The sequence below is a fragment of the Aedes aegypti genome, chromosome 2, assembly GCF_002204515.2.
Source record: "Aedes aegypti strain LVP_AGWG chromosome 2, AaegL5.0 Primary Assembly, whole genome shotgun sequence".
Classification (NCBI taxonomy): Eukaryota; Metazoa; Arthropoda; class Insecta; order Diptera; family Culicidae; genus Aedes; species Aedes aegypti.
The window spans coordinates 82,205,022-82,232,806 of record NC_035108.1 but is presented as its reverse complement, the minus strand read 5'-3'; the positions used below and the strand labels follow the sequence as shown (position 1 = coordinate 82,232,806).

The following is a 27,785-nucleotide window of genomic DNA, read 5'->3' as shown; positions in this document are numbered from 1 at the left end:
ACAAATACTGGGAGCAATTTTAGGAAGCATTCTAGAGAAATATTGAGAGTCGTTCAACATTGCTCTTGTTCTCTGCTTTATATGGCATAATGCTATATATGCCAGGAAGCACATTTTACGGAACGAAGAAGCTGTGGTGAGCTTTGTTGAAAATAGGAACGTTTCCTATAAGGAGTATCTGCAGTATTAGCTTTGTGATATCAATGATAAAATTGTAACTAGTGAAGAACGATTGTGTTACGTAAAGTGATTAGGGTTCAATGATTTCAGCAGGATTATCTTCAGAGATTCCTCCAAACAATTTCTCCAGACATGTTTCATAGAGTTTTTCCAAGGATTTTGCCAGAGTTTGCTGTAGAAATTCTCTCAGGAATGTTTTTGTACAATCATTTCTCAATAGATTTCTTCAAGCATTTATACAATTTATCTATTAAGAACTCTAGATTTCTCCAGAAATTCCCTTATAGATTATTACAGATATTTCCCCAGAGATTCTTCCAGGAATTTCCTAAAGGATTGAATTCATTAGAGGATTTCTTCAGAATTTCTTAGAGGATTTTTTTAGATCCTTGAATGTTAAAGTAGTAGTAAATGAACTCGCTTCTAGGACAATTCTTGGTCAGCCACAATTTTAAGGAATACCTTAGCATTGCTAAAAATTCTAAAGAGCACATGAAAAAAGTCATAAACAAATCTTTCGAGATTTTTTTACAAGAAATTCCTGTAATAATTGTTCGTGACATCCCTAAACGAATTCATGAACTTTTTTTTTCTTTTGGAGGAGAATATTACTGAAGGAAATCGTGCGGGAAACTGGAGATTTTTTCTCAAGTATTCGATAGGTGTTCTTGAGGGACGGGGTTGGTGGTCTGATGGCTACCGCTTCTGCTTCATATGCAGAAGGTCATGGGTTCAATCCCAGGCCCGTCCCTTTCCTCGTACTTTGTAGTTGTATATCTCTCACTTGCTTCTATCTTCCATTCTAAATATATCACACTCAAACTATTCGTTCATAGCAAACGCTAGAACCAGAGACGGACAAGAAACCGTTTCCCTAACGCTTCCTACTTCCACGCGCACGCCTTTCTTACGCCTGATACATAGGCAGTCTGCTAACCACAAAAGCAAACCTCTCTGCCATGCCTTTCCCCCAATCCATACACTCCCGCATGAACTGACGTGGATGCAGTGGAATATACGGTCTACGTGGGAGTCAGTTCAATGCATCATCAATTCCTCCCCCTCCCCTCATTGGTCTGCATTCTGACGTGGCAGGTGCCATTGTTGCCTAAAAATAGAAGATCACCAGCACTTATACACTGAGGATGCCTGTTTGTCCCAAGCAGTCATTCGGTTGGTTCCTTGTGTAAGTGCAGCTGATCTGGTGATACTGGAGTGCATCCACGGGCGGCCAATCAAGCTCAAGCTCAAGCTCAAGTATTCGATAGGTGTTCTTGAGACTATAACTGGAGATGCTCATGAAGAAATAAGCATAAGAATTGTTGAGTGTTTTCTACAGGAATCGTTTTCTACCTGCAGAACTCTTCGAAGCGATTAATAGATAAATGCCTGGAGGAATAACAGAAGAATCCAAGAATCCGTAAAAAAGCTCGAAGAAAACCCATGAGAGAATTCTTAGAGAATTTAGAAGATTTAGCCATTGCGGATTCTCATAAGGTATTCCTTGAAGTAGGTCATTGTGGAATCTCATAAGGTACCTTTTCAATGATAAAAACTATAAAACGGCCAAATGGGAATACAAAATTGATGTCTTTTCTGGAACCATAATATACTCCAAAAGTTATATTTTAAAAGGGATCTTCGAAGAATCGACAAGACATTTCTTTAAGGACACTACCCGAGGAGGAACAAATAACTCCCCAATAACTTATGCATACCATTTTTTGGTATCATACCAAAATTAGGTATTGTTCAGATGTCAATACCTCATTTTGGTATTATAATGGTATTGAAAAAAATCTTCAAAACAATTAAAAATACTTCATTGAGGTATTTAACAGCTATTGAGGTCTGCTGGAGGTATTGAGCTACAATTGAAAAATTTCATTTTTATATGAAAATCCATCAAGTATTATTGAGGTATTACAATACCTGATCTAGTTATCAGTTTGGTGTTCGTAGAATATGCTTGAGATATTATTTGAGGTATTTTACCTCTTATGCAGGGCTAATTCATACCTCATTCAGGTATGTAGTATTGGAAATTATCTGGTATGGAATACCTCAATTTGGTATTCAGTAGTTATTTTCTTCTGCTCGGGTAGTAAGAAATCATAGATATCTTAAGCCATTGCACAATGCTCCGAATCGTCAATTTAGTAGGAAAAAAAGTATATTCAGCTGTTCGGTAGTCCAATCCGCATGGTTTTTTATCACTTTAAGCGTGGTAAAGATGGATTAATTATGGGTGAAATTATGATAAAATCCTCTTATTCAGCTAGGATTCGAACCCAGCACTCTTGTATGCTAGACGAGTGCTTTACCAACCAAGCTATTGAACCACTTAGTGACCCAGTAACTTGCAAGTTTCGAGTTCAAATCCCCTAATTCGAAACATATTACCTTCTGTGTCATCAAATGGCTCGGTAGCTTAGTTGGTAAAGCATCTGTCTAGCAAACTAGAGTCCTGGGTTCGAATCCCAGCTGAGCACGTATTTTTTTTCATGATTTTACCCTTAATTTATCCATCCTTACCACGCGTAATGAGTTAATTAATTTTAAAAGAAAAAAGTGTTTTCCCTGCTCTCGTTGATTTTACGTTCTCTTTGGAGAAGTTGTTTGGATTTGGATTTGTATCTTCCTAGAAAAAAATAATAATAAGAGAGTGGTCCTTATTTAGATTCCAATTTTGAACCAAACTTTTGTGTTAAGGAATTTTTGGTGGTACTTTACCAACTTTTTAGAAAATGTAATTATGAACAACTTTGCTGATGATTCTCTTAATCCAACTATTCATTTGAGCTTAGTATGAAAGCTTTAATTTAAGAGGTTAAACTTAAAGTGGACCAAAAATCAATTGTATTGTGTAAAACTATTTTGTTTTCATTTTTACGTGAATATGGTTTTCAGAAAACTTGTAGAGGAAGTAATGATAAACATTTTTGCACGCGTCGTTGATGATTGTTGCTAATTCTTCTCACGATTTCAAATCAAAGAAAATCAGTTGGTTTTGCACTGACACAGCTGAACATTAGGGTGCGGCTTATTTTTCAAAAGTTCTCAAAACCAAAAATTCGTGTGCTCTACTGAATTTAAATCACATTGAAAGAGAAACCTCAAAAGCTGAGCCAAAAATATTAACATTTAGAGGTGGCGCAAGCGTCTTGAAGGTTAATTTTCAGTCAAATTTGTCTAGAATTAAGACAAGTTTTAATTAAATGTAATTTATTCCAAATTTTTCCTCATTTTACTAAAAACATTCAATTTTATTTAACCATAACTTCATGATTACTCAACCGATTCCAAATCTTTTACCATGCTTTTGAAGCTATTTTAATTATTTTCAAACCTTTCATACGTAACAATTTACTAAAAAAATGTCTTGACCAAGTTATTTAGCAAAAACTGCATAAAAACATGATTTTTCAACAAAAAATGCCAGATTTTTCAAATTTTGGCCAGTTGAATATTATTTCTAGAGCAAAACAGGTTTTATCATTTGTTAAACCTTTGAGAAGGACTTTGCAACAATTTTTGAATAATTTTGTAACAAAAGTATTTTCACATATGTTCAAAAATATATGCACTATTCAACTTGTAATTAAGGCAAGATGCTTTATAAATTTAAATTTTATAGAAAAAATGCAATTTCCGACGAAAAAATAAATAATCAAAAGAAATTTTATTTTTCATTTAAAAATCATGTTTTTGGGTAGTTTTTGTTCAATAACTTAGTCAAAACCATTTTTTAGAAAATGTGTTGTATGAACAGTTTTAAAAAAACTGAATTTGCTTCAAAAACATGTAAAAAGATTCGGAATCGATTGAGTACTTAAGAAGTTCTGATCAAACAAAGTTGAATTTTTTAGTAAAATGAGGAAAATTTTGGATAAAAGTGTTTTGAACTAATACTAGTTTTTAATTTTAGAACATCAATCTATAAAGTTTTCATAAATTTAATTTTGAAGAAAATTGTGCTAAAAGTTTTGAAATTGGTTGAAAAATAACAAAGTTATGTTTACTTCACTGAAGGTCATTTTTATAACCTGAAAATTCACCTTCAAGGCGCTTGCGCCACGTCTAAATGTAAATATTTTTGGCTCAGATATTGAGGTTTCTCTTTCAATGTGATTTGAGTTCAGTAAAGCACACGAATTTTTGGTTTCGAGAACTTTTGAAAAATAAGCCGCACCCTTCTGAACATGTATCAGCATACTTTATGCATGTTAGCGCGTACAGTGATATTTTTTCAAGTCAATATAAACTATCATGACTGAGTTTTATCATTTTGAAATACAAGCTGCAAAATCATCATTGTTGCCAAAACGAATGACGGGCTACTTAGCCTTAAGGTCTTTAAGATTCCTTAAGATTCAACCAAGTGAGCAATTACTCCAGAGAAGAAATAGGAACTCATCTAAAGATCCCCGAAACCCGGGAACCTTTTAGAATTTTTTCGAAAGAATTTTCTGGAAATTTTCAATGGGCAAATGGAATGCGCTTTTAAAACCGAAGTATACAATTACTATGCATCAAGGCTTGTTTCCTAAAAGAAAAAAATGCTTCAACACGCTAAAGAGTATACTACACCAGTAATCTTCTTACCTTATAGTAGACGTAGAACCACATTCACTACCTGTAAAGAAAAATAAGATTAGGTATTAGTAATAAGTATTTTGGAAGCAGTGTAAATAGACATATTCTAGGGTTTATGTTATGAAAGAAATAAGTTTGAGATTCAAGAAATATTTAATGTGAATTCGGAGGTCATTCTTAGCCTAATGGTAACGTATGTAGCTATTCAGCAAAGCAATGCGGAAGCTGTCTGAGTCTGAATTCTCTACGAGCTAAAACCATTGCGGATGGGAAATTGAAGGAAATTTCCAGGGCATAAAGTATTTTTGTGCTAGTCACATAATATGCGAATGCCAAAATTATAACTTTTACATAGAGTTCTCAACAATAGTTAGAGATGCTAGTTTCTTGAAACATCACTAAATCAGTAGGTGTATTTTTAGTAAGTTGAACTTTTTTCATCTGAGAAGCCGATAAAAATAATATGATATGTTATATTATATTCAAACGATCAAAACGAATACTCAATACCTCATAACTGGAGATTACATTTTTTATTTTTATTTTATCTTCATTAGAGAGATTTTCAGCCAGAGGCTGGTTCATCTCTTTGTATTCTGGCGAACTACGCTACATAGTTTTCTACAAAAATGCATAAATTGTTTTTTTCGGCGTAAAAACAACTTCAAGCACAAGAACCATCGAACCTGTTGCACACCCACATACACTCCCTGGACCAAACCAATTCGTCATCCTCACTGCAATGACAATCCCGACCTCTAATCCAAGATGTGAAAGCTCACTCGAATCCGATCAGATAATTTGACAGCTACAACGAGCACCAGAGAGCGCCCACTTCTGTGGGCTGTAAAGCCGCAAGACGCAAAGATGGTTTTCAGCTCTGGACCGCATAAATTACCTCACAAATCCAGTTATACCCAACTGTTAAGTGCGACTGACAAACGCTTGCAGCTATTTGAAGAGAGCTCAACTCAACTCATTTTCCACTCAAGCTCGAACGCCACCATCATCGAGCAGGCAGGCGGGCATTAAATCATCACCCCGCGCCGATTGGAGAGCACTTTTTACGTGCACGCCAAACTAAGTAGGTACCTCTCCTAAGGCTTACCTGTCTCGTCGAGCAATGCAATGGCAACATAAAAACTGATCTCCAAGACCCAGAGATCGAGGAGATGAGAACATAGAGGGAGAAAAATATATATAAATTACCACTCATCGATAATGTGCGCGTCGCTTTGGAAGCGTGGGTCGTCGTCTTGGTTCAAGTGATATGATATCTTAACATGAAAGGTATTGCGTTTCGTTTGAATAAGAAATATGCTCTTCCTGAGGAATTTTAGAAAATCGTTGCATTTGATTATTAGTATTGACCTAACAAGATTTTTGTTGGACTGCTTGAAAATTACTTAGCAGATTTGATTTCGTTGCATTTGATTATTAGTATTGACCTAACAAGATTTTTGTTGGACTGCTTGAAAATTACTTAGCAGATTTGATTTGAAAGAGTGATCCATTGATTTCGTTGAATGCTCTCGTGGGTGAGCGACAGAATCATGAATAATCGTGTTTGGTTCGCGTTGTTAGAGTGCGATAAGATATTCGTGATCCGTCGAGAATGGATTACCAACTGGTGAGCTCGTTTCATGCTTATGATATTTTTTTGGCAACGTTATATTTATGTAATTTTCAAACAAAATATGGACGTTTCGTCACTACAAGAGTTATTCCTGTTTCATAGCTTTCTTTTTTATCATAACTACAAATAACATTTATTTGGTTCGACATTATAAATGTCAACGTAGTTTTTTTTATTTCTAACAGTCTCTATCAATATACTTTCATCACGAGACAAAAATGCAAAACTAGTTTTGAGTTAGAGTCGTATTTTTGCGTCTTATCCATGGATCCCATCACCGACCAAAGGTGTCTCCCAGATCTCTTCCCTCACTTACTAATCAACACGAGAAGGATGATTGTGGAGATGCAGAGGTATGCTCGGTCTCTACGAGCAACAATCATTACACCCTAACATTGCTCTTTCCCATTATTAATTTGGATCGAAGTGCAGTTCTCACTAGTTCCGATCAATCACAGCCAGTGTCCGGCTTTCTAAGCGTCCGGCAGTTCGATCATACAGCATATCTTATTATAAGACACATTAAGTCGCCCAAAAGTGAATCGATTGAGATTTTTTTTTCGGCCGAAAAAGGTGTGGGATGCACGAAAAGTCAAATGATCCCCACGCCGAATGGATCTCCGAAGAGAAATTATGTTTATGGTACGAGATTTCGGCTAACAACTTCAATCTCGAGAAGCCACGACATGAGAATGCAGGGCGACACACTCAGAAAAAAAAATGAAGCGAGCAGTAAACACCCACGCAAAATTCGATCCGCCGCGTCATCGTCGTCGGATTGATTCCTGCTGCGTCGCAATATGCTGCGCTGGAATGAGCAAAGGGTTTATGATCGTTTTCATGTTGCGTTTCGAAGAAAAATGAACTTCCAAAAGGTACCAGACAAATGAAACAATAATTGCATTTTGAGACAATTAATAGCATACCTACACGGTATGCGAGGGGGATTTTTTTTCTGTTGACGACGGGTTCACACGAATTGGACCCGAGACTCTTATTTTTGATTTTGTTCGTCAAGCTTTTTGGGGATCATGTGTAGGCGCAGAAAATTTCCGCCATCGTCATCGTTGTCGTTTGCACATTCGGTGGAACTGACGTGATTATGCGGCGTTGATTTTACGCCAACGTAACATAGCGAGCCGCAATATAATTAATGAAGCTTCGTCAAATTCTGAGATGGGATACGTTTCGAAGTCTGTTGAATCGATATTGGTTTGTAACTCAAATGATAGAAGCACATTCATTTATTGAAATTTGCATTATAAACACATTTTTCGAGCAGACGGGATCTGTGTTTTTGTATTTTAAGGATGTTTTATCGCAAGTGGACGTAAGTTTACAACAATTTTCAACATTTTCCTGTTTTTCCTCAGTCATTTTATCAATTCCAATCTTCAGCAAATGCAGATATTATTTGATTGAAACTGTTAACAGATTAAAGAATGGAAAAAAGGCATTTTCGCAGCAATGATAATGTTGGTGGTTACGTCAATCATGGAAGCATTGACAGTTTAGGCAATTTAGATCAATATGAATAATATAGAACGTTTTCCGTGATTCCAAATTATCCAGTCCTCAAAAATAAGAACTTTTTCTGAATATTATCTTAGTATTTACCCGAGGAGGAAAGAATAACTCGCAATAACTTATACATACCATATTTTGGTATCATACCATATTCAGGTATTGTTCAGTTGTCAATACCTCATTTTGGTATTATAATGGTTGTTCCTCCAAAAAGCTCACATGGACAGTTTCGGTGATTGAAGACCGAGAATGAAAACTAGCTTGCGTCCGTTCGGGGTGAAAGTTCACTTTATTCTAAAAGAAATAGTGTTTTTATAAAAATGGTTCGAATTGTTCTGTGTGAGTGAATATAAAATGAATACATGGGTGGACTGTATGTATAAAAGAGACATATTTTTGATTTGGGCAAAACATCATCCCGGGGCCTTGAAATGGCTTCATTTCTAAACATCACTCTTTGACATCTTCGCCATCCAAAGGAAGCAAACAAATCTTCTTGACCGCTCGCTTCGTCGTTCCGTCCTTCGTCCTCAAGGTTACTACACGCGTGTGGCCATCAGTACCCGGATGCATATCGATAATCCGTCCCAAACACCATTGAAGAGGTGCAAGATTGTCGTCAACAATCAACACAAGTGCGCCAGTTTAACTGTGTGATCTTGTAATCTTTTTGCCGACGTTGAAGTTCTTGCTAATAATCTGTCATCCAAATTTTCCAAAATTTTTGTTTCAGGTCCTGCAAGAATTGTAATCGCGACAGCCTTCCAACCGGAATATGTTCATACGATGGTGCAGGTATCGCTTGGAACTCGCGGCCGATGATCGTCTGACGATGGCACCAACGGTCGAGAATTTAAAACGGCTTCAATTTGGGATAAAACCGTGGCGAATTCCTCAAAGGTCAACTTGTGCTCTGCCAAAATCAATTTGAGATGTGATTTGACCGATTTCACACCGGCCTCCCAAATCCCACCTAAGTGGGGGCTACGAGGTGGAATAAACGACCACTCAATGCTTCGTTGAGTGCAAAACTGATCGAGTTTTTTCTGGAATTGTTCCTCCTTGAAAAGTGCCGCAAGACGCTCCAATTCATTGCATGCACCCTCGAAGTTAGTCGCGTTATCGGATATCATCTTGCTAGGTAGACCACGGCGGCTAACGAATCGTTGCTGGGCTGCCAAGAAAGCTTCGCTCGTCAAGTTTGAAACAGGTTCCAGATGTAAAGCACGTGTACTCATACACACAAAAACGCAGACATAGCCTTTGGTGTACATTGGCTTCCTTGCTTGGGTCAACGATTTGAAGATGAAGGGACCGGCAAAATCAACACCTGTAGTAGCGAAAATCGGTGCTGGCTGAACCCTGTAGTCCGGGAGGTTGCCCATCAGCTGAGTCGCCTTCACCGGTCGCATTTTGAAACACGGAACGCAGTGATGGATTATCTTCTTGATGATGTTCTTCACTCTAATAGGCCAGAAGCGTTGCCGTACTACTGCTAACAATCCTCGTTGTCCCAGATGATGATTACTATTGTGGAGATGTCGAATGAGGCTAACTGTAAACGGATGCCTTTCGGGTAGCAACATTTGGTGCTTGCTATCATAGGGAATAATGGCATGCTTATTTCGGCCGCCTACTCGAAGTATTCCGTCGTTGGGATCGATGAAAGGATTAAGACAGCGTAATGGATGACGAGCGATTTGGTCCTGCTTAAGAAGTTGAAGTTCAGGCTGGAACGCTTCACTCTGAACTAATCGAATAACCAGAAGCTTAGCTCGCCTGAGCTCATCCACAGTAAGCGATCCTTTTGTCATTTCCTTTCGATGACTTCGAATGTAGTCAGTGAACCTTATCACGTATCCCATTGCTCGTTCAATAATCGGGTACCTGCTGAGACGATCGAAAATTGCCAGCCTGGGAGGAGTCTTCGCAGTTGCCACTAAAGATGCTTGTTTCATCTCCGGGAGTTCATCTTCATTCAGAGGCAATGGAGGTTCGATGTTACCCAAACTTGGTGGTCCGTTCCACCACAGGATACTATTGATGATATGCATCGGCGCAGCCCCTCTGGAGATTAGGTCAGCTGGATTTGACGCCGAAGGGATGTATTGCCAATTTTTTACGTTCGTGATATTATTTATCTTTCTCACTCGGTTAGCCACGTACACCATAAGCTGCTCCGGTCTTTTGGCTATCCAAGCAAGTACAATCTGCGAATCACTCCATAATGTTGTTGAATCGAAATCGTAATCCAGTGCAGAGGTCACTTTGTCGACAAGGTTGGCGAGTAACAAAGCAGCCTCTAACTCCGCGCGTGGCGTGGAAATGTATTTCGGTTTTCCCTTCTTTTTCTCCGGCAAAATTTTTGATTTGCTGCACATTAATCGCAGTTGTGACGATCCGTCCAAAAATATTGATCTCGCATACACACAAGCTCCACAGGCATTATCCGAAGCATCGGAAAATCCATGCAGCTCGACCTTTATGGCGCCATCCACAATGAAACGTCGAGGAAGATCCATGTCTTGGAGTGAATACAGTTCTTCGCGAAATGTTTTCCAGCGTGATGCTATAGCCGACGGGATTGGGTCGTCCCAGTTGATGTTAAGCATCCACAATTCACGCATTAGTAATTTTGCTGTAGTCAAAACTGGTCCTAGGAATCCTAGAGGGTCGAATATTTTGGCTATTTGACTGAGAATGCTCCTTTTGGTAAGTTCCTGACCAAGTTGCAATGGAATGCTAATTCGAAAAACGTCACTCTGTGGCTCCCATGTTATTCCCAGAGTTTTGGTGGGCAGCTTTCGGTCGTTAATCTCTTGACTAGTCTCTCGCTGGTGGATTGGAGTATCTTCGAGCAATTCGTTGGAGTTTGAGCAGATTTTGTGGATATTGAATCCGCCCTTGGCCAGACAATCAATCAGCTGTTGTTTTAATTCCAACAATTCAGGAATGCTGTCGGCGCCTGAAAGCATGTCGTCAATGTAACACGATTTCGTGATAGCTTGAGCAGCCAAAGGAAATGCGTCTCCTTCATCTTTCACTAGTTGAAGCAGCGACATCGTCGCCAAAAATGGCGAAGACTTCAGGCCATACGTTACTGTTGTTAATTGCAGCACCTTCAACGACTGGCTGTTGTCATCCCTCCAAAGTATTCGCTGATACGGCTGATCTTCAGGATGTACTACCACTTGACGGTACATTTTGGGTATGTCTGCACTGACAGCATATCGATACGATCTGAAGTTGAGCAAGATGGAAATCAGATCGTTCTGCACAGTGGGTCCTGCGTACTGCGCTTGATTGAGAGAAATCCCTGTAGCACTCTCCGCCGATCCGTCAAATACTACACGCAGCTTCGTCGTAGTACTAGACGGTTTCAGCACACAGTGATGCGGCAAGTAAAAGGCACCGCTGGATTCTTCATAGCTGGATGGAATTATCTCTCTTAAATGCTGCAAATCTTCATATTCACGAATGAATGCCTTATACTGTTCTTTCAACAACGGCTCTCGATCCAGCCGCCGTTCGAGTGATGCGAATCGTTTTTCCGCCATCTGTCTGGTATCACCTAGTTCCGCCTTGAGATCGTTGAATGGAATCCTCACGATGTAGCGTCCATCCAAGCCCCTTTGGTGAGTCGCGTTGAAGTGATTCAGACATGTTTCTTCTTCGTCTTCAATATGAGGTGGTTCCGTGTACGTCTCGATTTCGTAAAATCTAGCAAGAATCTCACTCAAATCATCTTGCTCAACCACACTTGTCAAACTACTTCCTACTGTGTTGTGTGTGGTGGGAACTAGACCGCTCACAATCCAGCCGAACTTGGTTTCTTGGAGAAACGGAGCATTATCTCCCAAATCGTGTTGTCCGGACTCAAGCAGCTTGTAGAAAACTTCAGAACCAATCAATAGGTCCACGGTGTCCGGTATGTTAAAAGCTGAATCGGCAAGCACAACGCCTTCCGGAATATGGACAGCCTTCGCATCAAATTTCGTTAGGGGCAGGTCTCCAGTAATTTTCGGAACTACTAGCAGCTCTAATGGTTTGGTAGTGTATTCACAGATCCTTGATTCCACTTGCGTCTGCAACTTGAACTTGATACGTACTTGTTGCCCGTTGATTCCAGAGATAACATAACAAGCAGATTTCCGTTTCAAGCCAAGCAAAGTTGCAAATTGCTCAGTAACAAAGTGGGAGTGGGATGCTGAATCGAGCACCGCTCTACAAGCAACTTTCGAGTGACCTTTACCATGGACGAACACCACGGCAGTTGCAATTAGATTTTGCTTCTTTCCGATGGTGCAAAGAGAAGTTGCTGTGTTTTCAGTCGGTGACGCAGAGTTGGAGTTGACAGCAACCTTTTGATGACTAGTCGTTTCTAGTTCAGACGTAGATGGCTGTTGCTCTTCACGATGAATCAGCGTGTGATGGCGCTGTCTGCATTTCTTGCACGTGTGCGTTGATTTGCAGTCGCCTGCTGTGTGCCCCTTCTGAAGGCAGTTGAAGCATCCTCCGAATTTGATTAGGCTGGTTTTTTGTGCATTGTAATCAGCCTTCTTGAAAGTGTCGCACTTCCAAATCGGGTGCGATCCGTTGCAATGGAAACATTGTCCTTCTGTGGTGACAAGCGAATGTGCTCTGGCGTCTGATTTCACAGCCGGTCGATTTTGCTTTACGATCTGACCAACTGCTTTCGTGCTGACTTGAATCTTCTCCAGTGCCTTGCACCTGTCCTTCAGGAAATCCATTGTCTTCGCGTACTCAGGAAGCTGACCCGGTTTCTGTACCAGTTCCCAAGCCTTACGTGTTTCAAAATCCATCTTTGAGGATATAACATTCAAAATCACCATTTCACCCAATCCGACAACAGGTAATTCGAGATTGGTGAGAGCATCGACGTTTTTATTGCAAATGTCGATCAATTTACGCAGGTCGATTGCGCTTTCCTTTGTCATCTTGGGTAGGTTTAGGATAGCTTCAATGTGCTTGTTGACAATTAGCCGTTTGTCCTCAAACCTATCGCGAAGTGTGTTCCAGGCTGCGACATAATCATTGTTGTTGATTATGTCCTGGTCTATTATTCCAGAAGCTTAACCTACCAAAGCGTTCCGTAGGTGGTACAACTTGATGGCTGGCGATTCCGCGTTGTACCTGTTCATAATGTTTTCAAACATGCTGCGAAAGGCGTACCAATTTTCGTAGGAGCCATCAAAAGTTGGCAGTGGTACTTTCAATGGTGGTAGAGCAACCTGGTTCACAGACTGTTCCTGAAGTGGGACAGAGGAGGCCAGTGGAAATTTGACCGTCGCATCTTCCATCATTTGAGTCAAACGAGCCAACAAGTGTCCGTAAACCCGTTCGAATTCGATGTACGATTCTATACCATTACCCGGAATACCATTACCCGGAATGCAATTTACCGGAATACCACTTACCGGAATGTACCATTACCCGGAAAAACCGTTTACCGGAATGTACCATTTACCGGAATGCACCATTACCCGGAAAGCCAAATCTTCCAATTTCGACGACCATTTTCAGTACATTTGTATATTTTTTTTATTCTCTTTCAATGATGCTCAGCACAAATTATGTCACGCTAACCATGGACCTTCTTGACTCCCTCGGTTTCTATAAACACTTTTTCAAAAGACAAATTCAAACAGCTATGGACCAAATATGTTTTTCTTCTTGCCGGCGTTACGAGTCAATAGGAACAAAGCAATTCTAGTAGAATTTCTACAGTTAATAGCTGACCACTTTTGCATTCTTACATAGTTTGACAAGTATATAAGTTCTCTAGCTCTGAAACGTCGTTAAATTTGCCAACTAGAAATAATTTTGAATCGGCGGTATTCAATTCTACCAACCTTAGCTTGATCATTATGAATAGCTGCACTTTGCCGCAATGAATATTACGATACCAAAATTAAATTGCACATGTCATTTATTTGCGATTTTATTAGAAAGGAATCGCCTGATAGGGTGTATAGCTACTTGGGCACTTCCACAGGTTTTTCTCGACCGAATTATCTGAAATTTTGCAAAAAGAGGCACTTCAGTACGACGCACTACAGTACGACGCACTACAATACGACGCACATTGTGGCCAAATATAAACTAAGTAGCTTTAAAAAAAAAACCACTGCCGAAGTGAATCAAAAGTGCCAAAGCTTCCTATAGATCTATGAAAACTATGTCTTCAAATTTAGGCTGTAGAACTAAACATTACAGGCAAGGATAAAAAGATTGAAGAAAATTATTTTTGTTTTGTATATCTGATGTCAAATATTAACGAGGTCAATATAAATCGAAAAAAATTCTTGTTTTAATTATGAATCGTGGTTTACGGCCAACCAGCCGAGTGGAAGTTTAACAACTACCGAAAAGCTAAACATTACATATAATTTGCAATTGGATTAGATGGACAAATTGATGTGAAGATTTGCGAAAAAGTTACACGTCTTCTCAGTGAGAATCGAACTCACGACTCCCCGATCTCTAGTTGGGGCGCGTTAACCACTACGCCATGAGAGGACTCATGAACGCAGAAGTTAACCTGGATTCGATTTCAGCTCAATAATCACGTGGTCCTCTTTCGCAAAGTGCACCTCTTTCGGAAGAATTAGATGCCCATCCAAACACAACGCTTTCTATATATATCCAATGCCTAGCCCGAGAGCGCATTGTTTTTTAGATATAGGAATAGCACACTACACTAGCCAGCAACTGCGCTGGCTGAGGTTTCTATTGTGTGGGCTTCCAATGGGTCGCGACGTTCTCAAACGACCGGTTACGGAACATGAGTCCGTTGCTCGATAAATACTTGTTTTAATTATGAATCGTGGTTTACGGCCAACCAGCCGAGTGGAAGTTTAACAACTACCGAAAAGCTAAACATTACATATAATTTGCAATTGGATTAGATGGACAAATTGATGTGAAGATTTGCGAAAAAGTTACACGTCTTCTCAGTGAGAATCGAACTCACGACTCCCCGATCTCTAGTTGGGGCGCGTTAACCACTACGCCATGAGAGGACTCATGAACGCAGAAGTTAACCTGGATTCGATTTCAGCTCAATAATCACGTGGTCCTCTTTCGCAAAGTGCACCTCTTTCGGAAGAATTAGATGCCCATCCAAACACAACGCTTTCTATATATATCCAATGCCTAGCCCGAGAGCGCAAGTTGCCTAACGATTAAGTTGGAGATGCATCGATGTCAAACCTCAAATTTTGAAGAGCACATATCTAGAGAACTAAACACCCGTTCAAGCTGAAAACTTAATCGATTGGTTACATCCAGCGTGTGATCAATCGATCAAGTTTTCAGCTCGAACCGCTGCCTGGTTTCCTAGATTTGTGCTCTTGAAAATTTAAGGATTGGCTTCGATGTATAGTCACCTTATAGTTGGGTGCATTATTGTAAATAGAAAATCTCAGCATTTGAAAATGTTTGGATTTATGATGGTTTTCTTATTCCCTTCAAATAACAATTTAGAATCCATTTTAAATATTGTATCACAAAAAACTCTAATCTTGCGAGAGAAGGGACATACAACAGTGCTATTCTCATTTTAGCTTTAAGGCTCCCCCAAATCAATACGATTTTTTAAGCGACATCGACAACAAATCGACGCGATTGTTGTTGAGTCGCTGTAAGCACTCTTATATGGAACCATCTAGATCGACACGACGAAAATAGCTGCGAAATTGCGTCGCTGTGGCTTAGACACGCTCATCAAACTGTGCATGCAGCGCATGTGCATGTTGCTGTGACCGTTAAAAATCGCCTTGATTTAAGGGAGCCTTTAGAGGAAATCTAAACGTCAACGTCAAAACATCAAAACGAAACTAAGAATGCCTGAGTGGTGATTGAGAGTAGAGACACTATTCGCCATTGTGACGTCCATCTTTGGATTCCGAAATATTGAACCTAATTAGATCTACTTTTCATTTGAATTTGCTTGATTTTGCTATATACTACGAATGTCATAACTCTGAATGTCTGTACCCCAAATCCAATGCCAGGATAATATGCTAGAAAGAACAGTAAGCAATCATATTGTCATAAATTTGGTCATTTTCGACTAAACACATTTCACCAAAAATGCCAAGATCGGTGGATTTCGAAAGAACCGCCAACCAAATAAAGAAGGGTGAATATCAGATGGCCTGAAATGGGTCATTCTAGACAAAAGGAATATACGGAGGATTTGCATTCGGTTATTGACGTTTACAGAAACGACATTCGGTGGATTGACACTCGGCGAAAAGGAGCACAACTAATCGTGTTCAAAACTCTAATCATTGCTCATTAATTAACAATTGGACGCTTGTAGAACCGACGGTCGAATGTCAAAAGTAAAGTTACATAATTGTAACCAAATTTAGCCAGTTCAGCCAAGACAAGCTGCAAAGATAAGTTGAAAGAACAGCTTATTTTTAAAAGAAGGGTGAATCATCTATGAAATTCAAATATATGAAGATGGTGCATATTGACATGATCAAGTATGAAGATATCTTAGACTCCTCTTCGATGCTTAGGAATTTTGAAGGAAGAACATCCCCTGTCCATTATCGTTACAAAATACTGACCCGAATGACCGCAAAACGGTTAAAAGGACGTGATAAAAAAGGCGAGAAATAGAAAAATAATTTTCCGGTAAATGGTCCTTCCGGGTAATGGTCTTCCGGTAAATGGTTCATTCCGGTAAATGGTTTTCCGGGTAATGGTATTCCGGTAAATTGCATTCCGGGTAATGGCTTTCCGGGTAATGTCGGAGAACCCGATGTACACCATCTCTTCTGTAGCTTGGCGTTCGTCGCTGGTAATCAAATCGTAGATTTCATTCTGGAATTCGTTGTATTCCGTGTAGCATCGTGTCAGCATCTCGATTTGTACTTGCAGATAGTGCTTACTCCGGTTGTTTGCATTTTCCGGTTCCGATATAGCCGTATAAATCCTCTGCACCTTTCGTCGTACTGTTTCACGTTTCTTCATCAGCATCTGTATTTTTTCTTCCATTTTCTTTCTTTCTTCTTTAAGCGTGCGTTGCTTCTTTTGATCACTCACTGAGAACGGATTCGAATTTTCCACTTCTTCACTTTGTATGTTCTGATTTTGGGAGTCACTGTCCGAACCCGTGTATTCACTCTGGTTTTTGGCAGCACTCCTCGTTTTTATTGGTGTGCGATGCATGCCACTTTTACTATTTCAGCGCGAACACCAATACTTTTCACTGTTCTTTGAGTGTTCCACTGTCTTTTATGTCCGATATGGATTTCCAATCCCGCTGCAGCTCCGTTTTGTTTCGCGAACAATCGATTCGCCAAGATGGCGTCCACGGTTAACACGCGGGTACGTGTTTCGTATCGCTTGTGCACGGCACTCGCGCCGAATTTTAAACTTTTCGCGTTTACTTTCAAATCCCGTTAACACCGGTCGGGAACCATCGAATGTCCTTCCAAAAATCCGGTCGAATGGACCAAATGTTCCTCCAAAAAGCTCACATGGACAGTTTCGGTGATTGAAGACCGAGAATGAAAACTAGCTTGCGTCCGTTCGGGGTGAAAGTTCACTTTATTCTAAAAGAAATAGTGTTTTTATAAAAATGGTTCGAATTGTTCTGTGTGAGTGAATATAAAATGAATACATGGGTGGACTGTATGTATAAAAGAGACATATTTTTGATTTGGGCAAAACAATGGTTTTTGAAAAAAATGTTTAAAACAATTAAAAATACTTCATTTTGGTATTCGGTAGCTATTGAGGACTGCTGGAGGTATTGAACTACTATTGAAAAAAATCACTTTTATATGAAAATCCATCATGTATTATTTAGGTATTACAATACCTGATGGGCCCAGATAGCCGTAGCGGTAAACGCGCAGCTATTCAGCATGACCATGCTGAGGGTCGTGGGTTCGAATCCCGCTGGTCGAGGATCTTTTCGTAAAGGAAATTTTCTCGATTCGCAGGGCATAGAGTATCTTCGTACCTGCCACACGATATACACATGCAAAAATGGTCAATCGGCAAAGAAAGCTCTCAGTTAATAACTGTGGAAGTGCTCATAAGAACAATAATCTGAGAAGCAGGCTTTGTCCCAATTGGGACGTAACGCCAGAAAGAAGAAGAATACCTGATCTAATTATCAGCTTGGTATTTGTAGAAAATGCAGAAGCATTTGCAGGGCTCATTCATACCTCATTCAGGTTGTAAGTATTGGAAATTATCTGGTATGCAATACCTCAATTTGGTATTCAGTCGTTATTTTCTTCTACTCGGGTATCTATGTTTAAACTCCAGACATGCTATCAACTCTTTTTCAGCTGCCACTTAATGTTTTCAAATGTCAATATCCATACATAGTAAAGCAGCAGATCCTGAACGTGATTTCTTCCACCGAAAATACCCACCTTATGACTTCTGCATTCCATTTCACTTGCAACTAATTCCCTTCGTTATCACATTGTTGTAACTTTAGTGCTGCTGCAGCAAACCGAGCAAATTAACTATTCACGTAACTTGTCTTATCCTCGCCGGACAACGCTGAATTTACGATAATAATAAATTCACTTTTGGACCGGATCGACCCCGCCCTCGCCCGTTCACCGGAGCGTGGGATGGTAATTTAATATTCTTGACTTTCTCTCGCTCACTTCCTTCCGGAGAAATTCTTTCATTAGTCCCCGGCCAGATGTGCTGCTCAGTGCTTGTGCGGTGCCAACAAGAGCACCGTATTTAATGAAGATGGGCAGCTTCGGCATAAGAGTGCAGCACTGCAGAACCTTCGAGGCAAGGTTTGTATGTACTCGGTATACTAGTTTATTCAACCAATTTGCAATTTAAAATCGTTTTCCATTTCACTTTGGCTAAATACATGTAATCCCCATCATCGTCACCGGTTAAGAGTTGTTGTTGTTAATGGTGCTGGCACTGCTTGCAGGAATCCCGCCTCATTCCTGGCTCTATATATGCAACTGAATCCGTGCCGGTGCATTTGACCGGAAGTCAGGATTGAAGAACTGACTGCATCCTAGGTTCTCAACCTTTATCATATGGAACTTGTGAAAGCATTGATGTAGTGTTTGATCCGTTCAATCTTTTGCATGCTCCTTTTTTGCATGGTGCTTCTATTTCAAATCTGTAAAATATGTTTGACTGCACATTTACATCATACAACGGTGGAACGTAAAAATGATTTTTTCAACAAACTATGAAAGGATCGTTACTGCGATTACTGTCGGCATAAACTATTCTCCATAAGTTATTTAGGTTTAATATTGTTTTTCCAAAACGCTTATTTTTTGTAATTAAATACAACTTTGACTGGTTCGACACCATAAGTGTAGATTTGCAAAAGATTCACTTTATACAACAAACTTTAAATGGCTCGCTACTGTAAGTGTCGGCATAAGAGTGTTCTATGATGGTCCAGCCAATCGAGTGTCTTCTTTTCTTTTCAGATGAGTGAAATATGATAACACATGCTTTCGTCCTGACATCTGTAAGAATTTTCTGTTTAGCTATTTGTTCAACAAACTTTGAATTGTTCGTCACTTTAATTGTCGTCATTATTTTCTTCTACTTGGGAATATTTCATATCAAATGAAAATATTATATTTATTAGCATGTTTATATCTCTCAAATAATTATTTATCATGGTCTAATCGCATATCAAAGTGAATCCTATAACCCAACGATCCTCCCTATTAACAAACATCCATTCCAGTAATATTTGGTGATATGCAGAGGTAAACACGGTTTCCAAATAGCAAAGATTGCACACTAACATTCCTTCCCCCAATCCCACCTGACTGCAAGGACATGGCCGGCGCCGTTATTGACCCTGTATAAATAGAGGCACTGAATTATGCACACTGAAGAAAATGATGGCCAATCCAAGCCGAACTTCTGGTTGATTCTTTATGCATCTTCACTGACTTCGGTCAGTCACGAAATAGCAACCATTGATATGTGTAGTCAGTCTAAGCTAAGCTAAGCTAGCGGAACTACTAAAAGCAAATATGTACAATTAGTTCAAAATCATTAGTATTTATATTCGTATATGGACGACCTTCTAGGTTATTTATTATTATTAGGATACACGCATCGGTTTTAGCCATTCTAAGGGAAAATGTCTTTAAAAGTTATATGGGAAGCCCTATTTATACTGCAAATATGTCAAATGCAAACTTTCAATCCATGTTAAGTATGGAAAATATCGGAATTGTGCCGAAACCTTTCTTACGATTTGAAAATCTCGTTGGTCAGAATAGGTTGTCAGCACTAGTTTTGGTCAGAGATTTTGCTTCGGTTCCCAAATTGGCCAATCGCATTGATTTCTTTGAGAGTGGCCAAATTAGGAATCAATTCAGAAGAGTAAATGAATGTAGCTTAATCATATGAATGTTATCTAGTGTACACAAGAGATTTCATGCTGAATGGCTATGTAAAACGGTGTATAATCGACTATAGCTACAACTGGCGTATGGCCAAAACCGGTGCGTCTGCCCAATGTATGAACTAATGGTAAAGAGCGCTAAAAGCCTTATGACGAATTCCAACCAGACAGAGCCGAAAAAAAATCGTGCTCGGTAATCTTCGATTTGGACTAAATTTTTCACATGTTTCTGGTATGGTAGAATAAGTAATTTCTATAGAAAATCAATCATTTTGACTCAAGAATGACTTTTGAAAATGGCCTATACGTTATTGCATGCAAATTATTTGAAAAATCGTAACTCAGAATTCAGAGAAAAATGTGCTACGAACAAGTTGTGGCGAACCTTTTGGACTCCAAGAGAGAAATACACACTGAAAACATTTTTTTATGAAAAATAAAAGAGTAATATTTTATTTATTTAAGTAATTTTATATTACACAAAACCCTATTTTTATATTTTTCAAATTTTCACCATATAATATTGATAGAAAACAGATGTTTGGGACAGAGTTTCATGATGGAGGAATTTTTAGTAAAAAAGTTTTTTCAATAACTTTTGGTCGGTTTTCTATATTTTTGTCTGATTTAATATGTTTTGATGATACTATATGAATCATGAAATCCTTCTTATCCATAATGATTATCATGATCACTCTTCTAGATGTGGCCATTTTCGAGTTACATTATTACTTTAAGTTTAATACAAAAATATGAAATAAATGATAAAAAATGCCATTTTCAATTGTTATTCGCGATTCTCCATATATAAAAATAAAAAAGTAGAGATACAGGGAGCCGGATCCTATTCGTGGCACTATTGATTCACTTCGGCAGTGGGGTTTTTTGAAATCTATCGAGCTCATATTTGACCGTAATATGCGTCCTATTGAAGTGCTTCTTTTTGCAAAACTCCAGACAATTCGGCCGAGAAAAACCCTCCATGCCAAAGTGAATCATGGAAGTGCCCAAGTAGCTCTGCACCCTATATGGGCTATACTCTCGTAAACGTATTTTTTTAATGGAGAATCGCAAATAACTTATGAAAATGGCCTATTTTATTATTTAAATAATCATTTTCTGCATTGAACTTGATATAATTCGAAAATGGCTATTTTCAGAGAAGTAATCATGATAATCATTATGGTTTAGAATGATTTCAAGGTTCTTATTGTATCATCAGAAGGTATTTATTTTGACAAAATATTAAAATTTTAAAATTTATGAAAATTAGTTCTTAGAAAAACTTTTTTATTAAAAATTTCTCCATTATAAAACTTTGTCCCAAACACTGATTCTAGAATTCTATAGCGAAAATCTGAAAAAAAATATTTAAAATGGGGTTTTTGTGTAATTTGAAATTAAAGTTTCATTTTTGAATTTTTCGTGAAAAAAATTACATAAATTTATTCTTAAAGTACAATATTAAAGCCCAAATGGTTCACTACAACTTCTTAACAGAACTTTTCTTTCCAAAATCAACAGTTTCGGAGTTACAATTTTTCAAATAAATTGCATACAAAAACTTATACGCCATTTTCAAAAGTTATTCTTGAGTCAAAATGATCGATTTTTTCTATGTTAAACACTTATTCTACCGTACCGAAGACATGTGCACAATTTAGTGCAGATTGAAAATGATCGAGTTCGGCGACTAACCGATTTGACATGGAATTCGTCTTTTGAGTCATTACATTTGATAAGAGGTCAATATGCTAGTTATGCTTAAACATTAAACATAATTCTAACTACACTTTCCAAAAATTGTTTTTGTTCCACGCAATAATACCATTTTTAATATTCTCTGTAACCTATCTATATAAAAATATTATTTTTATATATGAAACGCGACACTAGGCGGACCATTGAACTTCTGTTTTTCTTTAAAAAAATACGCGAATTAGGGTAGGTGTACCAGTTATGGACATAGTTGTTCCCTATTTCGCCATACGTGATTACTTTAATGTTTTCAAATTCTAATTTTTGATTTGTGTGGCGTAGTAGTTAGATTTAAGATATATCTTGATGTTAAAACATTCAAAAAGATTAAAAATGTGAAAGTTATGAAAATTTCGCATATGGCCAAATAGGCAACCACTATGGCCATAACTGGTACACTTTCCCTACTAGAATTTCTTTGCTGGACAATGGTACGCAAGGTGCCCAATTGGACCAATATTATGCAAAAAAAATGTCCATCAAATCTGAGCACAGGGCTCGATTCCTAAAGTCATTCTGCACCTCTGAACCAATTAAAAAAACCCTAGGAGGAATCTCGAGAAATCTTGATTTGAAGTTTTTGACCTAAAAATTCAATATAATCCATATTAAAATTATTTAATAGCACTGAAAAAACCTACAAAAACTCTCGAAAAGCTGATCAAATTGTTCTCAACAGGAATACATCTGTAATCGTTGTTAAAATTAAAAATATTTGCAACTGACTTAACTTACCAGAGTGGCTCAAGTAAGTTTTTACATGGCCTAAACCAGTAAACTTAGTTCTAAGAAATAAATTTCAATATACAATTGTTGTTACGTTCGATAAACGTGTAACATTCAATGCTAAATATTAATAATTCAAGGCTTTTTTTCGACTTTTACCAGCCCACCAAAGTCTGCCGTATTTATTTTGCCTAATAAAATTTGCTTCTTTGTACATCTGATACTACTCTTGATGTTTACGTTTAGTTTTCCACCGAGTATTGCCATCAGCACTTTACGTAAAAATATCCTGTTCAAGACTTGAAGCTGATTAAGCTGATAAATACAATCAAGTGTAAGAATTGTGGACGAGGCGCCTATTTTATAAGCAGATGAAAAAACCGAATTTAGTACTGTACCATTTAATTCCACTAGAGTTAAATGGTATAGTACTAAATAAAGCCTATTTTAAGTTTTTTTTTTAATTACATAGAATGAAAAGGAGATGACTTTCTGAATTTACTGTTCAATATTGCATTTTGTCGCATATACTCCTTGATTTTGCAGACGATGACTTTATTGGAATCGATCGCAGTGCAGTAGAACAGGTTAAAATCATAAAGGTTAGGCTTGTAATACCATTTACTCTACCCAAACGAATATGGTTGTATGAAGAGAAAGAAGCAGGTTCGGATGTGTTGGTGCTGCTGAGGCAGTGCTGGATAGAATAAAGAAGTTGTTGAAGAGCCATATAAGACCTGTGACGTATGATAATGATGTTTCCCATGTAGTAAAAACGTTATTTCTACACTGTTGCTTGATAAAGGCATTCTGGCTTCATAGATCAATTATTTCTATGTCAATTTGCCCTGTATAAAACGCTGATTTTTGGCTCTTTAAGAACATTTATTTGAGAACAGGAGTGAAAACAATTAAGCGAATAAATTAGGCGAACTTCAGTGGGCTGGTCATTTAGAGCGAATGCCGGAAGAATAAGTTGCATCAATCAGGTGAAGGTCAGCGGCGCCTTGGAAGACATCCGCGTTTGTTCATTCTGATATTGAGGTGAGCGTACCAAGGAACCGAATCATTCCAGATTTTAATAAGCACAATTATTTGGCGACACTTATACGTGAAAATTTGCACAAATAATCATCGCATAACGCAATAGGTGTGATAGACACAGTGTTTCTATAGTGGCACAAGCGAAATTAAACACAAAACTATGAATTTTCGTAGTTTTTATATTTTATCTACAAAACCAAGATAAAAAGCTAGCAAATAACGTAAACATGTGCGGCTATTGGAACACCGACCCCATGGATACTCCAGACAATACGTACAAGAATTGTGTCAGTATTCCTCCAGAAAAAAATCTACCAGAATTTTTCGAGATTTTATTATGGATATTCTCTTCTGAACAACTCCTGAACAAGCCAAACATGGGGAAATTCTTTATTTAAAAAAATCCTTAGAATAATACTAAAAGAAATTCATGCAGAAACTTTTGAATAAATTTTCGAGCAATTTATGAAAAGAAGCATCGAAATTTCTGCAAAAATCCGTGGAGGTTTTGTAGAAATTACTATTGAAATCAAAGTTGTAAATTCAGCAAACTTTTTATAGAAATCCTTAGATGAGTACCTACCACAAAATGTCAGATAATTTTGATGATATTCCAAGTGGAATTCTACTTTCTCGACAGACAAGCATCTTGAGTAATCCCTGCTGAATTTATAGGTAGGAGCTAAATGGAAAATCTGGAGAAATTCTCGAAAAAAATTGGATTTTATTGCTAGGATTTTCAAGACAACAAATTAAAACAAGCTATACAGAAATTTCTGGCGCAACTTTTTCTGAAAGCCAAGAATAATATATGAAGTTTCTCTTTTTCTTTTTGATTGATCATTAAAGGTATTCTTAAATGAATTTTGTAGTAAGAATTGAAGAAGAAAATCTGGAATAAATTATAGAAGTGTGCTTAGCGTACTTTTAGAAAATATAAGAAAAAAACTTGAAGCAATTCATAGGAAAATAAGGATGAAATTGCTTGACGAATTCCCAAATAAGAACTACTAACAAATTTAACTGAAAAAAAATGTAGTAATTCGTCCTTATTACCAGGAAGGAGTCAATCAAGATAAAATGCTTGATGAATCCATCGCTCATTGAAATCCTCATCCAAACTCATGTCATCAAAACGAGGTGTATTAAATGGAGTTTCTTATCAAATACTCTAAGGACCTTCCTAGAGACGGCTCGAAAAACTTGCACAGAAGGTAGAATGTATATCTGCAACTCTTAATAGAATTACATCTTGGAATATTTTCTCGCGGAACTCCTAATAATGCCTGAAGTTGTTCGTCCAAGAACCCCTGAACGGATTACTTGAAGAACCACTAAAAATTCCTGACAAAAACATTATTTTAGAATCAATTGAAAAAATTATGGTGGTATTGCTCTGGAAACTCACTAGAGATTCTCCAAGGCAGTGCTCAAAGAAGTTTCTAGAATAGCCTTCGAATGGTTCGACGCAAAAAAAAAAGTGTCGACTTTCCGTATGTTCTCATTGTCTTTAGAGTACTGATAGGTGATTTCTCGAACTGAGGTTAAATGAATGCAGTTATGATTCCTCCCCACAAACAAAACTCCTTCTCATGACATCCAGGGAGATGCAGAGGTGATCTCGGTCTCTAGTAACAATGTAGATCACTCTAACATTCCTTCCCTTCCCCGATGACCGTAGAGACGTGGCCGGCGCCGTTATTGACTTTTCATGTTTGGATTTCTTGAAAATGTACACTGGAGATGCAAGCTACATCTTTTGGTTCCTTGTGCAACTTCGATTATTCAGTAACTACAAATTGTACGGTCATCAATTTTTGGAGATGTTTTCGAGTAAACTTAAGGAGGAATCACTGGGCATACTGGCTACTCAAATTCAGTTTGTTCCATTTGAAAGTTTGAGTTTCATAGTGTTCCACACATTGTAGATAGCCCATTTTGCAAAATAAATAACAAACTAATCTCAAATCAAAATTTCCAAAGTATTTGAGAAACTCTTAATTGTATCGCACACCTCACCCCGCGAACTGCGAAAGGAACGTGAGTCCACTTCGGTCCCAGACGCTCTCGGGTTCGGTACCAAGTACCTAGTAGCTGTATTCAAATTTATGCATGTCTTTATCGCTTTTGCTCTTCCGTTCCACGTGCCATTGCCGTGTCGAACCGTACCGTACTTCTTGCCGCATCATCCGCAAGTCCAGGGTTGGTAGCGACTGACTGTCTTGAAAATAGAAATTCAAGAGACTTAATGCCTTAAAGAACCAAAACAGATAAAAAAGGGACCAGAGAGGAACCAAACAAGACCAAACCAAACCAAACTAGACCAAACAAGAACAAAAGTTTCATTTACTGCAAAGATTTCTTCAAGGGCTCGTAAATTGATTTTTACGCACCTAAGAAATTCCTCCAAGGATGTCGCCAAAGATGGTACAATAATTCAATTTCGATTATTTTTTTTATCTTTCGGTTGGTTATTTTATCTAAGATTCCCTCTGAAATGGATTCTTATGGATTTTTTTGTAACAGTTCAAATTAGGAATTTTCTAAAAATTTCTAACAAATTACAGAGATGGATCCACGGATCCATTAAGATTTCAGTCAGGAATTTCTGTAAGAATACTTTGACATAACTCCAGAGAATCCCTTAAAAAATTTTGAAATATTTATCCTAGAATGTCTCTTTCTCTATCCAGCAAATTATCAGGGATTTGTTTAAACCCGCTGAAGAAAATTTCTGAGAAAAATCCGGGAAATATTTCTAAATGAAATCCTGCAGTAATCTCTGACATTTTGATAAAAAAGTAGACTTAAGAGACCTTCCCTAATTAAAAGAGACTTTTTAGAGACTTGCATTAAAATACAGACAGGGTCTCTAAAAAGAGACTTGCTACCATCCCTGCAAATCCACGTTGTCGCGTGGAAACGATGCTCAATTTACATACATGAGCATTCTTCTTGATGTTTTTCCTTAGTTTTTTATTCTTCTTTCGCTACGAATGTGTCTTCATGTGCCATCACCATTAATTCATTCGGTTCACGTTATTATGTTTCACACATTTTTTTTTTTCGACGTTGGATGGCTAATGTGTCACAAGTGGACGAGTGGAGGTCAGAGTCAGAGGGGGATTTCTGTGCAACAGTTTAAAACCAATAACGACAAGCGCTGTAGAATGTGACGATGCAACGGAATGCCGGTGGACATTTTTTCCGCTTCCTTCCGAGTAATTTACATACGTACAGGAACACTTAATTGCTGACGAGTTTTTATCGGTGGAGCCGATGAGGAACCGTTGGATGATGGGTGACTGAATTGGTACTATTTTTGAGGAGATTCCCGAGGGGTAAGGGAAGTCCCTAGAAGTGACGGATCATTAGTTTTCGATGCTCTTAAAATTAAGCCTCTGAGGATGGAATTCTTTTCGATTCCGGAGAACGTGAGTGACTATTGTGTTGACGTTCTCCGATGGGAGAAGGAAAAGAGTTTTATGGTTGAGACAATACTCCTAAACGTGATGTTTTTTTGTGTTGGCTAGTAATTACTATTCAAAAATATTTGTTCTGAATTTGTACACTATATTACTAGGAGTTGATGATTGGTCGAATGCCCATGTCGAAATCCGAACTGTTCATTGGCAAAAATGTAATTTTCGTTGATGTGTAGCATCATTCTGCTTAAAATAACTTTTGCAAAATATTTACCGATAGAGGAAAGCAAGCTAATACAATGAAAGCTAGAAGCTTATGCACGATGTTGTCCAGTTGTGAAATTGGTACAATCTTAGAATTTTTCCATTTGTCAGAAAAATATGCCAACTTAAAACATTTGCTAAATATTTCAACGAATAATAATAAACTACTTTCTGAAAATTTGTTGATGAGGATGTGAAAAATTGGGGCCCAGAT

At 38.1% G+C, this 27,785-nt stretch overlaps 1 protein-coding gene across 4 annotated transcripts in view; it reads right to left on the bottom strand.

Moving 5' to 3' along the window:
* LOC5576444 (bifunctional heparan sulfate N-deacetylase/N-sulfotransferase) overlaps window positions 1-27,785 on the bottom strand; it is a 653,265-nt gene that overhangs the window by 510,630 nt on the left and 114,850 nt on the right. For 3 of the 4 annotated variants that reach the window (XM_021841347.1, XM_021841346.1, XM_021841349.1), the window contains exons 2-3: window positions 4,786-4,816; window positions 2,113-2,117 (exon numbers count right to left, since the gene is read on the bottom strand). The gene's annotated coding sequence lies outside the window, so the exon portion shown is untranslated. The remainder of the gene's footprint in view (window positions 1-2,112; window positions 2,118-4,785; window positions 4,817-27,785) is intronic. The other variant, XM_021841348.1, reaches the window with a different exon arrangement.